This window comes from Tympanuchus pallidicinctus, unplaced genomic scaffold, assembly GCF_026119805.1.
Source record: "Tympanuchus pallidicinctus isolate F22 unplaced genomic scaffold, pur_lepc_1.0 scaffold3, whole genome shotgun sequence".
Taxonomy (NCBI): Eukaryota; Metazoa; Chordata; class Aves; order Galliformes; family Phasianidae; genus Tympanuchus; species Tympanuchus pallidicinctus.
This window is the reverse complement of record NW_026294747.1, coordinates 55,670,420-55,686,040: the sequence shown is the minus strand read 5'-3', so window position 1 is coordinate 55,686,040 and position 15,621 is coordinate 55,670,420.

The following is a 15,621-nucleotide window of genomic DNA, read 5'->3' as shown; positions in this document are numbered from 1 at the left end:
GACATCAACTGCACTCAAAAGGGCATTTTAGAAAACAGACTCAACCAAGTTTAGAGAACTCAATTGTCTTTGTGTTCCTTTAAGGTGAATTAAATGAGACTAATGTGGTTTAAAAGTTCTTAAGCCACACAATTAAAGCCATTACAACCTGGTAGTGCTGCAATATTGACTTCACAACTGAAGTACAATTGGTTTTCTGGGGACTAATGGAAGTTCCTGCATTTCTAAAGGGAGACATTTAGCAAAGACATATGTTTTGTAGATGTACTCTCTCATTTGTAAATACTCTAGGTACTTATTCCATGCACATAAGGCAGCTTTCACCACAGCACAGCTGGTTTTCCTGGTCCTTGTCCAGCAGAGCATCTCATGGACCCAGTTGTGCCTTTGCTGAGCTTTCTCACTGCCTGCTGCTTAAAAGCTCCAGGAGGTTTAATAATAGATAACAACTCACGTAGCATCAGCACGATTAAACACTCAGGCAAAGATTACCCAAGTTAAAATGGCCAGCTGTCCAAATGCAGAGGAGACAATGGTACTCTGACTCCCCACATTCCTGTACTGTCAGAGTCGCTTATCACTTTCTCATCTCAACAACTTTCTCATCTCAAACAGGGGGTGCACCCTCACAGTGCAATGCGGTGGGGTGCAAGGACAATGGCAATAAATAACAATAATGCATGGCTCTTGTTGGGAGATGTGCACTGCTGATGGAACAAAGGATGCCCAGACAAATGCTGTGTTACTGCAGGTGTCCTGCTGCTGTGTGTCAGGCAGGACATGGTCTTTAGGACCATAATTCTTGTATGTATCTATCTCAGGTCAGATACTGGAAAACGTTTCTCAGGCACTGGCATGGCTGCCCAGGGAGCAGTGGTCACCATCTCTGGAGGGGTCCAAGAGTGGTAAAGATGTGGCAGTGGGGGGATGTGGTCAGTGGGCATGGCGTGGGTTGGTTGGGGCTGGGCCAACCCAATCAACCTTAATGATTCTATATGTAATGCCTTACACATAATTAATAAATTGGTGTGTATAACTAATAAATAAAGTGACGTGGCATTTGTCACACCTGGTGTACACAGGCAGGGTACATCTATCCACTCCCAGCTGCCTGCTTGTGGCCCCTCTTAGGTGCAGGATTCAGGCAATCTATATGAGATTTCACTCGAGGAGGTCTGCTTTGTGCTCCATCCCTGGAGACACCCAAGGTCAGAGGCTGACTTTGGCTCTGAGCACCCGATGGAGCTGTGGGTGTCCCTGTTCTTTGCAGGGAGTTGGATCAGTTGGCCTTTGAAGGTCTGTTCCAACTCAAACAATTCTATGATTCTGTGATTCTATGATTCTATGCTGTAGCAAGGATGAGGAAAAGCAGGAAAGGAGCTGATTTCGGAGCCTCAGGATCAAGATAATTAGTGACCCCATTACCCAACTTCTGAATGCTGAGTTGTCTCCTTTTAGTCCTATACCTAGGTATAAACCAGAGGATCTTTTGGTAACCTGAAATATCTGCACATTCTGGATACGTAACAGGAGAAGGTCTATCATGCTACATGGAATTGCTAGCACACAGGCCATTACAGTGGAGCTGCTGTTTTGTTTTGTTTTTAAGGGATAGGTAATTTCCAGCCTACTCACATCACTTCCATTTTTTCCAGCCATCAGCCCCATGTCAGGGCAGCACTGATCACCAGCTGCAGTGAGACAGACTTCCCCCATGCCACATAATTGTGGTCCTGGTGGCTGCAGGGAGGTCTCTGGCACAACTCGTGGCTCTTGATAGAGGAGGCATTGCACAGAACAATGGAAAGGCAAAATCACAACACTAAATCACAGGAAATGAGCACGGTCACAAAGCAAATGTCAGATTGTATTCACTCAGTGCTTTGTTAATATAAATAAATCTTTCAAGGCAACGTGAGCTAATCAGACAGTATTCCTAACAGGTGACTGCAGAGCAGTTCAATATGTGTGACCCAGAGTTTTGCATAAAAGACACCAGGCTGCTGCTTTGCATGCTGTCAGGACGAACAAAGACAGTGCTCAGAAGCTAAGGCTGGATTTTGCTTTGCATTTTTCGATTCATTAGAAGGATCAGCTGCAAATCTTTGCTGTGATGAATCCACCCACACAGGCCCAGACCAGAACCATTATCACCATGAGACAGATCCATGGGTGCAGCCCATGACAAGGTGACAGTCCAGCGACCAGTGCTTCCCAGTGAAGGGAGCAGAACTCCAGCAGCTGGAGATGGAAACACCGAGGCCCCAGGACTGCTAGGTCAATGCAATTGCAATTTCTTACCAGGCACAGAGGAGCAATTTGTGAACCAACCAGACCAGGCACACCCATTGCATCTCACTGTGCACCTGCCCATTTAATGCTGGGACCACAAGGTGACTGCTTTCATATCATAGAACCATAGAATCATGGAATAGAATGGCCTGGGTTGCAAAGGAGCACAGTGCTCATCCAGCTCCAAGCCACTGCTGTGTGCAGGTCGCCAACCAGCAGCCCAGGCTGCCCAGAGCCACATCCAGCCTGGCCTTGAATGCCTGCAGGGATGGGGCGTCCACAGCCTCCTTGGGCAACCTGTGCCAGTGCCTCACCGCCCTCTCCATGCCTTTGTAAGTGTTCTTCCTTTCCTTCACATGCTACAGAGCTGCGGAGTTCTTTTCAACCTAAACATGAGGATTAGACTTCAATATGGACCATACTTATATGGCTGCAATGAGAAATTTGGAGTCTTTTTGCTACATCTCCTGCAAAGTCAGGAGACCCAGCAAAGCTTTTCCATTTCAGGCTTTGCAGCCAGATAACACAAGGGTGCTTGTCCCATAGCACTCCACAGGAGGCTGAAGTGATGTGTGCTCAGTACTTGGAGACGAGAGCTTTTAGATATTGGAGTTTTCCATCAGTTTAATATCTCAACGTGCTTTATCAAGCATTCAATTGAAAGTCGCATATTGGGAAAGAGGGAAATTACCATACCAAACTTAAGCATGCAATGCCACACTACCAGCTTGAAACATTACTGATTACTTAATTTTTTGCTCAGTAAAACTACATCCAGCAGCACAACAGTAAGTCAGACGATTCAAATTAGATGTTAAAAAATGCTGTTCTCTTAGGCAATTGAAGGCACTGGAGTGTAAAACAAGATGGTATTTGTTTGAACCGGGGAAGAGGGAATTCTGTGCTTTTCCATTACGGTGCATCTCTTCAGATGGAGTGCTGCCTGCCCCAGCCATGCACACGCTTTGTCTTCCCAGTGCTCTGCTGCTGACAACTCACAATAACTCTACCAGATCCATTTCTTAGATTTTCATGCATGAACTAACAGAGCTCTAAAGCATTTATTTCTCACCTGCCTGTTAGGCTACATTGCATACAACCACAATTATAAATTGAGATTGAGATAGGTCCCCTTTACACAGACATTAACGTTCGTCCTTCCCATTACATGGGTAAGCACTTGGGTTCTGCTATGTCAGAGCCCATGTGGCCAATTGCTGACATTCCTTAGCACTCTGACAAATTAAATGACCTTGATGCTTCCTCCTATTGACCATGAATGCCATAAATCTTCTTTCACACTTTTGAAAATAAAAGACCAATACCACGATGACTTTCTTTCATATTCTGGACATCACCTGTGGTAAGAGGATTGAAAATTGAGTTATGGATCGTAGTTATTTGAAGAAAGCCCCTTTGAAGCTATTTGTGAACACACAGGCAGTTTTTTATGTGAACTTTTCCTAACTCTTGCTGGTCAAGTGCAGCAAGGTTTCCTCCCGAACATCAATCATTTCTCATTTTTCTGTATGCTATCACTCATGCAAAAACTTCAGGCGCCCAGGTCTCTGGGGGCCCAACATCACTAAGTTCAATGCATAGCAGAAAAATGGGAAAGCTCAATTCACTAGAAAATGCTGCAGCCTCACTCCCTCCTGTCTGCATGGATCCCAGTACTGCCACATCCTTGTAGCTGAGAGCCCGACAGACAGGAGGGTTTGGGGTAACGGGTGCACAAAGTGACAGAATGGGACAGAAAACCCCCTCCCACATCACACTCGAGATCTTGCAAGCCTGCACTTCATAGAATGCCTGGGCACCGTTTTTCAAACACAGACCAAAGCTAATCATGAGTGCAGTGTGTAATTATTCCTTTCACTACGTCTGTGGTTCGTACTCTTTGAGGAATGTAATTAATGAACAGCTTCTGGGGCTTCTGTAGCTACATAAGGACATTTGTTAATGCTCAATAACTACAAAAGTAGTCAATCAATTCAGAGTTAAAAAACCCTCATCCATGTTGGCTGTAACCAATAAGCTGTATGGAAATTCAAGATCAGTAGAGGAAATATTAAAGCAGTGCTTCACCCACTTTTTTCTCAAGTCCAAGACAGCCAAGGAGGAAGGAAAGTGCTATCTGTGGTGAGGACCAGAGGTTTCAAAAGGGCATCACGATCTCAATGCTCCACACATGGACCCAAAGCAGCCACTGACACCCAGCAAATCAAACCACCTTCCTCTATTTGGAATGCCCTCCTGTTCTGGAGGTCTCCAACCCTTCCTCCTGATCTCCTTCACCCCAGCTGATGCCTCTCAGCCTTGCTGCCCCTATAGCAGCTGGGCTCCATGCTTCCTGACGTCCCACCCATGCGTGCCCCAACCCTGGGGCTGGCATCACCCTGCACACCAAGGCAGCTCTCAGATCTTGCCTCACAGCCTGCTTTGGTTTGCACTTTTTTCTCTTTTTTTTCCCCCCCCTTTTCTAAGGGACATATGTTGAGCATTGCATGAGGAACTGGTTTACAGTTCAACCCTTTTCCTAATGCAAAATGACAAGGCTGATGGATACTTACGAACTCCCTGGAGAAAGATGACACTCGACGTTGCCAGAAGCTAAGCTGAAATAAATGCACAACCACTGTGCACACTGTACTAACTTCAGGGACCTCTGGATAAATGTGCAGGTCAAGTGGCTGCTAGAAGTGAATCCTCATTCTGTGCTGGTTCTAATTTTTCCATTCTCCATGACCACTGCACTCTGCCTGTAGTATAAATATTTCAGCGTGGAAGCCACTTTGGTGTGCCCTGTGCTGTGTGGTGAGGCAGCTGAGCAGCACACAGACTGAGGGAAGCACTTTAGCAGAGGATAGCATCTCTCAGTGGGTTTGAAAAGATCGCATTCACTTGGTGAAATAAGGAAAGCAAATTAACTGCCGGGATGTGGAGGACTGCTCAATGGGCTTAACCCAGATACAACTGGAGCAGCTCGAGGGGCTGTACTGAAGCTCCTCCAGCTTTACGGCACTGGCCCTGTGGGATGCTCTGTGAGCACAGCCCTCACACTGCCTGCATGAGGCTGAAGGCATCAAAGCTGGAACTTTACGGGAACTGACTGCTTTAGGAATGTGTGAATCGTAGGATCATTCAGGTTGGAAAAAGACCTCCGAGATCCCCAAGCCCTATTTCAACCCACCCCACCCCAGCAAGCCTCACTGTGCTTCTCTGGGAAAGTACAGAAGGAAACACAAACCACAGCCTATGGCACAACATGGCTTCGGATGAATCTCCATCCTCTGTGGCCAGCTGTAGCTTTGTTACCCAACACAACCTCCCCTTAACGCTGCAGGAATGTATGCACAAGTGCTGTGATAAAGGAGGGGAGCTTTATCTCCAAATGCAGACAACTAAAAGCGCTCCGATAAGACGAAAGAATTTGTTTACTTCTAATGGATTTCTGCCACGGGAAAGAGAAATAAATGTCCTGTCAATTTAAAATATATATATACCTCCACTATCTACGGCATTAATCTAAGGAGGAGAAAGCTGTCTAATAAGAAGCTATAGCATTTATTTAAACTTCACAACATACTCAATGACAAAGAAGTACATGCATATTCACACACTGTATAGCAGGTTTAAGGGTTTTTTAATCACTCCCAATCTTCCATTATCCTGAAACATTATTTGACACTTGTTATCTCTTTGGATAAAAACAAAAATAGAGCCTCAGTGTAAAAAACGGTGGCTGGGTCAAAACCAACAGGGTACAGACTTCAGGGAGCTTTAACCTTGGTTAAGGGGATTCTGGGGCTTCTCTCCAAGCAATGCCCAATAGGACCAGCAGCTCTTATCTGAGAACTCGATTCGAGAAGCATTCAAATCAGCACCAAGACACCTTTAAAGATACCATTTTGCTCATTATCTGAAATACAGGTTACCTGCAGAAGGACTTGACAGGTGCTAATCTGCTACATGAAGACCTAAAGGAATATTTAATAAGAAAATCTATCATCTACAAAGTTTCTTGGGAAAGAAACAGTTGCATTGGTACAGGGATGGAACTGTGATTAAAAGCTGGGAAAGAACGCCTGGTAATGGCTTAGAGAATGGGAGGAGAGAAGGATTGGCTGCTGGTGCTGGGAAATCCATGGAGAGGCCTGAAATGTCTGTTCTGTGCAGCAAAGTGAATGCCCTTTCATACAGGTCAGAGAGATTTGTAAGTCAATGTAGGCAAGGGACCAAAATTCTGCAGAACTTTTATCACTGGCCATGGCTTACAGCCTAAATAAAGGTTACAGCTTCCCATTACCCCAACCCTTGTGCTGGGTGCACGCTGCACATTGATGGCACATGCAATGCATCTGTTATGATGGCTGCTGAGTACCTGCAATGATTTCCATGGGAATCAATAAAATAAAAGCCCTCGGTAGGACGGAATGGAGATCTCAATCATGGAGGGAAACATCCAGAGCTAGCTATAAGAGAGAAGAAAAAAAAAACACGCTAAAGGCCAAAAGGATCAGGAGGAGATGAGCACGGCAATGAGGCTGAGAGTGAGAATGAGCACTCAGCCAAGAACGACTGCAGCATGATGGATTGAACCCAAACACATCTGGATCTCAGAAACGAGCAGGGCTGGATAACTGGTTATAAGAACTGGATAAAGGGCACTGCATTAAGCTCTGACGGAGCAAGTTCACAGTGGAGCCAGCAGAGATGGACTACTTACTGTGGCAGCAGGGGGCAGACCAGAAAATTGCAAAGCCCTGGTAACAGCTTCTATCCCAAATGAGGATGGCAGACCATCAGCAAGATGGGGAGAGGGAAGAGAGAAACCTCAGCCTGGACTGAGGAGCGGGGAAAATTGAGCATGGAACCCATCCATGTGCTGAGAAAAGCTGCTCTCTCTCTGCGTGTGCTCTTTTGCTGGCTGCAGGCTGGTAAGGGGATGAGGCTGATGTGATGCATGTTCTGCCTCTCTGCCCATCTGTCATCACCCACTTTCGAATAATTTGGACAAAACATAAAGGGGCAATAGGAAAATCAAAGGTACAAAGTCCATGCATCTTTGGTGAAAAGAACTGACTGAAGAAGAAAGAGCTCAAAAGCAGCACCCAGATGGAGGGAAGACAGAAAAAGCTCTCATTACATCAGCAGCTGCCAGAAAGCCAATCAGCAGGACACAGGCCACTCCTCAGCACTGAGGACTCTGTGAGGCAGCTGGGGCTGCCCAGAGCCATTGAGGGGACATGGGGGGACCTGGGGGACCTGGGGCTGCAGCAAGGAGCATGCAGGGTGCAGGCACTGTGCTCTGCAGGACCTGTCACAAGCACTGAAACCTTTCATGTGCAGGGGGTGTGCATCAGGAAGCATTTTACATGTAACTGCCTAGCTGCACGTTGAAAGGATGCACAACACCAGCACCTCTGGAATGTTCTCTTGCTTCAAATATTATGGCCTCAAGTTGCACCAGGGGATGTTCATGTTGGGTATTAGGAAAGATTTCTTCTCCCAAAGAGCAGTCAGCACAGGCACAGCTGCCCAGGAGTGGTAGGGTCACCATCCTGGAGGTGTTCCAGAAGTGCAGGGATGTGGCACTGAGGGATGTGGGCAGTGGGCACGGTGGGGTGGGCTGGGGTTGGCTTGACGTATAGCTGAGCACTGCCCTTCAATCAGATCCTTTTGAGTAAGGGGTTAGCTGGAATTTGCCCAAAGAATAACAGCTCATGTGAACTTCAGAAGGTTTTCAAATCAGACCTGTGGTTTCTGGACAGCTCTTGGCTGCAGCAGTTCCCTCAGGTGGCATGCAGTCCTGCTTCATCTCCCAAAGCCTTTCCCTGACATTTCCCACCTCCCACACCTCCCTACGACACTGTTCAGTGGCAATTGTCACATAAAGGGATGCTGCTTAAAATTCAGCTTTAGTAATGGAGTCTTGTTGAGAAAACCTCAGGGTGCCAGTAAGATTTAAATTTGGGAAAACCGTCAGTGTCAGCCCATCAAAGTGTTTACAGCAAAAACAGCCTACCTCAAATGGCAAATGAATTGTTTTACCTCCTTTGTCAGGGGCTCGCTGGATATAATTTAACATGGCAAAGCACAGCCCTGGACTTGAAGAATAATAAAAGCAGATGGAGCGCTTTCTCATTTATGTGACCTTTTTGTTCCTTGACTTGAATCGGGCTGTAAATTAGCAGCACTAAGTAACTAGTGCTCCCCATACACACCTGCTTGCTTTCCCAAGCATAGGCAACCTTTCCTGCTCGGCTGCTGGTTTAATGGCATCTCTCTGACATCAGACAGATGCGACTTGATGCTCACGATGCTACGTAAACTGTGCTAATGGAACCTCAAGGCAACCTTGAACAACAAAAAGCAACCTTGAACATCAAGCAGACAAATAAAAACGAGGCGATGGCTGCTAGAGTTGCAAAGGATGCCTTCAAAATGCAAGCAGAGTTACCCTGGGCAAGTCCCTTGCTTGTCTGAACTCCCCACTGACGAAAGAGTTGATGCAGGAAGAGAATGGATATGAGCAGAGTCGGTGGCATGGAAGTCAGCATGATGATCGGCAGCACAGAGGATGGAGATTTGCCATTTGTCACAACCTTCAGACACCCAGACCTTTGCAATGCCTTCAGGACCAAATGGGTTGACACTCGTTTGAGACAGAGGAAAACATTTCATTTTGACAACCCTGGAACGCTAATATCTTTCTCATAGTGTCACTCAGGATGAAAAATTCCTTTAAAGTCAAAACATTTGGGCACTTTCAGAGTGCACTGGGATGTTTCATTGGTTGTAGAGAACTCTCAAAACTGTTTTCGTTTACAGGTAATGCATTTTCTAACATAATACTCTTCCAAAGCTTTTTCCAAGGAGCTGTAGCTTTTAGTGTTATCCATTTACATAGTCAACACAAAAGCTCTACAATACTTTTATACTTCTATCCAACTGTGCAGCTCTCATTTGAAGTTTTTAAATGGATGCACTTAGGAAACTAAACTTTTTATATCTCCTTACTCATTAGCAGTGGAAGACTGATCTTTTGTCTTGGTGCAGTCTGGGTCCTTTGTGTACGATCTGCATGAGCTGTAGGCTGGCTGGCCATGGCACCAGCTACCTCATCCAATTCCCACAATCCAATTACCACATTGTGTTCCTCTTCTCCTTGCCATGGACCTCATGTTCTTCATACAGATGAAAGGCACCCCTTAAGGCTTAGCAGAAATTAGATCACATATTAATATATTGCCTAGGTCTGCATAGATCCCTCTGCCCTATTGCTGCCTTTGTACCTTTATACTAAGGCTTCTGATGAGGGCAGAAGTAAAGCACAATGGTGGTAAGCGTGTGAATGAAATCTGAGCTATTGCCCCATTCCACCTAATGCACGGAGCACAGCCTGAGTGCTGTGGATAATGAACATTCAGCACCGGGAGAAAAAGGTTTTGAAGTGGACTGAAAGGAAGAGCACTGGGGCCACCCGGCTCCAGCAGCAAGACGCCCGGATTAACGAATGAATTCCAGAGTGAACACAGCCTTATGCCCATCAGAAATCAACCTGCTGTCGCAAACCAACAGCCACAGCAGCAGGAGCCCTCTTCCAGATATGCATATAAAGAAGCATGATGAAGGACTACCCGTTATAGGAATAACACTGGAAGATGAGAGTCCTCCCCTCTGCTCCACGTCCAAAGCCACCGTGATGGATCGCCTAGAGGTACATCCCACAGAATGACACGAAGGGAACCATAAGACCCTCTAGAAGTGATAAGAACCCTACAGCCGGTGTCTCCTTTATGCCATCTCACCCTGTCCCTGTCTTCTGCCAAAAGCACTGAGGCTGAAGCTGTGCAGTAGAAAGGGTCCATGAACACCCCCATGGATGCTTCAAGCCAGGAGCTGGGTACTGCTCCGTACCTGGCACTGCACAGGTGATGTCTCTTACTATGCCATGGCATCATGGTGTGAGGAGAGCAATGGGAACTCTGTTTTACTCTGTTTTTATTTCACGATGAGTTGGTCACTGGAGAAAAGGTTGTGATGCCACAGACCTTCCTTGGGGTGCTGGCAAAGACTTAAAAGTTTATTGCAACGAGTTTTGTAAAGATACCATGAGACATAGAATTCATTGAGGGCCTGTAAAACTAAGAACTGCCTGATTTACATTGTTGATTAAAACATAATGTGATTACAGCTCCTGTATAGCACTGAAATAGCTCTTTGGAACAGTGGGAAACCATCATCGAGCACCTGCTGATCAGGAGCAAGGTGAAAGTGATGCTGGCCCTGATCCCACACCTACAGGAACCCAGGGGGATGCTGCTGCTGCTCCTGTGGGTTTGGGACAAGGCTCCCACTACCTCACAGCACTGGCATTTAATCACATCCATTTCACACTGTTCTTTTTAACTGGTGCTGTGCGTTTACAGCTCTGATACTAACAGCGTGAACAACGTTCATTAATAAGAAAGCAAATGAGTTGCTGGTACTGTAGGGATTTCAATGAATTTTAAATTTTCAAAACAATATCTCTCAGTCTGTACAAATTACAGTAGAAAATCAATTTGTCTGGATTCTGGGTATCCATTTGTTTGGGTTTTTTTCTAATAACATGAACACCAAGAACTTATTATTCTAGAATTTAGTTACACCACCTTTCACGTCTCTGGGATCATCAAACTCCAACCCCCCCATGACAGACAGGGCTGCCAACCACTAGGTCAAGTACCAGATCAAATTGCCCAGGGCCCCATCCAACCTGGCCTTGAACACCTCCAGGGACAGGGCACCCATAACCTCTCTGGGCAAGGAATGGTCTCCATGAGCCAGCAGGGTCACATCCCAATCAAGAGAGCTGTGCTCAGTGCAGGAGGCCCTCACCCACACATGGGGGTCACTGCTGCCTTATTCCTTAGTCCCCTTTTTCTTTTCATTGAGCTCTGCTATAAGTAGAAGCAAAAAATTGCAACTGTGCAACTTTGTGGCAGACCTACGCTGGCCCATCACACAACCTTAGTTGGGCTCTGCTGAAATCCACAAAATAAGAAAATAAGCAAAATTTGCCTTTTTCTGGTTATGGTTTTATGCATATTCCTCAATATTTCATTTTATACTCAGGGTTTAATCTGGACCTGAAAACCTTTTCTGCAAAGAAAAAAATACAGGAAAAAAAAAAAAAGGAACAAAAATAAAAGGATAATAATCCAAATGCATTAGAAATCTCTGTTCTAGGGAGAGAGATGTCCCATTTCCTTGGAGAGCTGGGCCAAAACCAACAGCAAATGGGCACAGAGCCTTAGCCTCTGCTTCATGCTCTGTCTTCTGCTAACAGTGATTACCTGCAAGAAAATCCCTAAATGTCACTGGTGTTTTCTAAAATGTGGTTGTACAACACAGCTCTGCAGCAACAACAGCATGCAGCTGGACTGCATTCTTTCTTTTTAATTGGAAATTAGATAAACAAGAGCTCCTTGCAGGTGCAATCAGCTCTTAAGGAATGCTGCTGGGGGTGAGGCTGGCTTCAAAGCTGGTGCCGCAGCCCTGGGACAGAGAAATGGGAGGCTTAGGATGGAAGATGCAAAGACAGCACAAGGTGCTGCATGCCCTGAGCCTTCTTCGTTAGAGCTGAGCCCTTTGCAAACCAGCAACCAAGATCCCAGCTTCCAAATACCCCTCCAGGAAAGAGCAAGGAAATGTCACTGATGGAACAGTTTCTCTGCCCAGCTATGTGTGTGTGCAATGCAGAACTTAACAAAAGTGAGCACTGGCTCTGCACAGGGTCTCATTCTCCACTGCAGCCAACAGGAGGAAGTTCTTTTGGGCTGGGTTAGTGCAGTTCTAGCCAACAATCTCTGAGCTCACACACTGCACACCAGCAGGGAACAGAGGCACTGCATTGGAACTGCTTCTCAGTACTCAGAAGCCTTTACAAACCCAGCTGGAATCCAAGAGCAGCCAATGGGAAATGTGTGATGCTTCTGAACACTGGGCATGGGCTGCCCTAACTGAGCACCAGCCAAATTCTTTCATAAGAAAAATTAATTTCAAAATCACAGTTTTGCTCCACATTTGCACAAAGATGCCTTAAAGTGTTTAATCAGTGAAATGAATATTCAATGAAAATTTCACTTCAAAACCAGGAACCATCTGAAAGCAATAGTCTAGGTATTTCTTCAAAGCTCTTGACTTCTGAATCTGAGAAATATTGTGAGCAATTGAGAGCCCTGAAAGGACATTTCTGCATGACATATGGGCCTGGATACCACAACCCAGAGCTGTTCAGCCTTGGTCATGCCCATTAATTAAAAGCATATTGTTTATCTGTAATCTCAAGTGGTCAAGATATTGTTGGAGTCCTGGTGACCTCTGCACAAATCACACATGCTCTTGGGACCTTCACAAGGCTTTGCAATTCTCTTTGCTGAGGATCAAGCAGGATGTAACATGAATCAACTCCATGTTTAAGCTCTTTACCTGCACTTTCCTTTGTTAGTGACAATGGCAATATATGTAATTCACAGCACCAGGTCTCCAGGATACCCAAGGAGGCTGTGGATGCCCCATCCCTGCAGGCACTCAAGGCCAGGCTGGATGTGGCTCTGGGCAGCCTGGGCTGCTGGTTGGTGACCTGCACACAGCAGGGGGCTGGAGCTGGATGAGCACTGTGCTCCTGTGCAACCCAGGCCATTCTATGACTCTATGACATTGAACACACACTGAGTGAAGGAACCCCAAGCCCTCTTTTGTATAAGGCAGTATCTGGCAGCAGATACCACCTGGGAGGACAACGAAAACCTCAAAACTTCTGACCTCAGAGGTGGCAAAGGAACCCAATGCTTTGCAGACAATGAAAGACAGACCACAGCACACCATCTCCTGGTATATGTTTTTTGTTGTACTCTCTCTTGCAGACATTTTATGATTGCTATTTCAGGCAATTCTGCCCTTAATCTATAATAAATACAGCTCTAGCTGAATGCATCTGTTTGCTCTTTGTATAACAAAAAGTCATGAAGAGACTTTAAGCCATTTTTACAATGATCCATGAAAAGCTGACTGCTAATTAAGGGCCTGAAAATACAAAGAATATGATGTAATGAATTACAGTAGCATTTCCAGGATCATTGGTTTCAAAGTTCTTTGAGGAATGGGGAAAAAATTCAAAGACAAATAACCTATGAGAAAAATAATCCATTTTTTCTCTGTGGCAAGTCCCCCCAGGCACACCACTTCCCCCACTGCCCCGTGATGCTCATTGCCTTCCAGCTAGCTACAGTCATTCCAAAAAGGGGAAAGAAACTCTCTGAGGAGGTTTTGATAGAACAAAATAAGCATTCTAATAAATTCAGATCTAATAAATTTCAGATTTTCAAGTCCATCTGGTCCAACTCCCCTGCAATGAACAGAGATACCCACAGCTCCATCAGCTCCTCCCTGTACCACCATGCAGCACAGTGCAGATCCAGGCTGTCCTCACTGCCTGTTTGTCTGTCCATGACTATATAGCCTCTAGTATTGGTGATTTCCAAGTCTTGCAACACAAGATGCAAAAATACCACTTTCCCCCCACATCTTCCTTTTGTTAATTCTGGCTCATCACTCCAAATCCTGTCTGCAAGAGCCATGGCAAGCAGTGCACTCCTTCCTTGGTGGAGGCATTCTGGATGTAGCAGAGGCACGACAGCTGCCCTGCACCCCAAAGCTGCCAACCAGCTGTGTGACAGGTCTGTGTGAGAGCCTTGGGCAGCCTGAACCGATGGGGTGCACCCAGAAAACGGGGCTTTAAGTTGTCCTCTGCTCCAACCATGCTGTGATTCTGTGATCAGTGGGCAGTCGACTTCTGGCTTTCCTATGATGTCTCTCCCATCCCAGCAGCTCCAACTCTGTTGGACAGGACTGTGGATGCCCATGGGCAGCTCCCAGCAGACAGAGCCCAGTAGAGGAAGCTTTTAAGATGTAACTGATTCCCATTTGGGTACCAATGACATGCAAAGTGATTAGGACACAGGTAAAGTGATGTAAGGCTCCACAGCAGTGATTCCCATGTCCATCCCAATCTCAGGGCACTCTGACAGCAGGAATATGCTGATGAACCCAAATGCAGCAGTTCTGTTGTGCATTCAGCATGGGTTGCCTGCCTTGTCCCTAGGAACCCTGCCCACCTTTCAGGCAACCCAGTGGTGTCCCAGCAGCTCTGCCTCCCTCCTGATGCTCCCAGCCCAGCAGAGGGAAACCAACAGGGGGACAGCATAGGAGCAATCCCTGTTTGCTCAAAGCCACCTGAAGCCCCTGATCCTTCCCAGGTGCCTTCTGCCCCAAAGCATTGCCCATTGGAAGGAGCTGCTGCAGCACAGGGCTCAGAGCCAGGTCGCAGGATGCGAGGCGTGTTATTCTTGGATCAGTAAAACAATTACTAATACTTGAAAACAAGCTGTAATCTATTCACATATAATTTCTAGTTTCAGTGTCAGTGAGCTAATTTAAATTTTAAAAAAGTTTGCAGCTCCCTAATTAAATTTGCTGAGAGCATTTCTCTTATCAGAAGTGTAACGACCGCCGTAACTCAGCTCTGGCAGTTGCCTGTGTGTAACAACCTCCCTTATGCTAAGCCAGGAGTTATGGCTGCATAACAGCAGCATCCAGTGTGTATCTCAGGGCTTTGCTAACCCACAGCTGACCCAGCACGCTCCTTCACACACCTATGCACAGCCCTTCCCACTTCTTGTGGAAGTTTTATGGCTCTGTAGTAACACTAGGTGTTACTACAGACAACCTAAGTGAAGTCTCTGTTTTCACATAACCTCACCAGATGTTCAGTTTTTTCCCTACGTTGGAGTGATGCTGGGTTATAGCAGGTCTGCCCACATCAGCGTTAGCATGGACAACACAAAGCAGACAATTGCTCAGGAGCCTTAGAAAGGCCACACTGCCTGCATGGCACAGGTAGACCACGTTCTCCCACTGGCGTAGCAGAAAGCCAGTAGCCTGCAGCTGCCCCATTCCTGCCCAGCACAGGGCCAGCAGCCCAACAGCTGAGGATTTGCAAATTACACCTCAGAAATTTGCCAGCAAGAGAGAAGCAAATATTTTATAAGCCCTGCCTTCATCAAGTCCAATATGCATATCACAAATCAGTTTGCAAGCAGTCCTGTAAATCTGTGTCCCTCTGAGCATGGGCTGCATTTGCATGCATCCACACAGGCAGAGGCACACCTTGCTTGCTCCTGAGTTGCTGCACTCAATATCTCTGCTTGCTGTTGCTTAGGTGCTAAATGAAATCCACATGTAGGATGACATCAGTACTGTGCTCATGGCCTGCTGCAC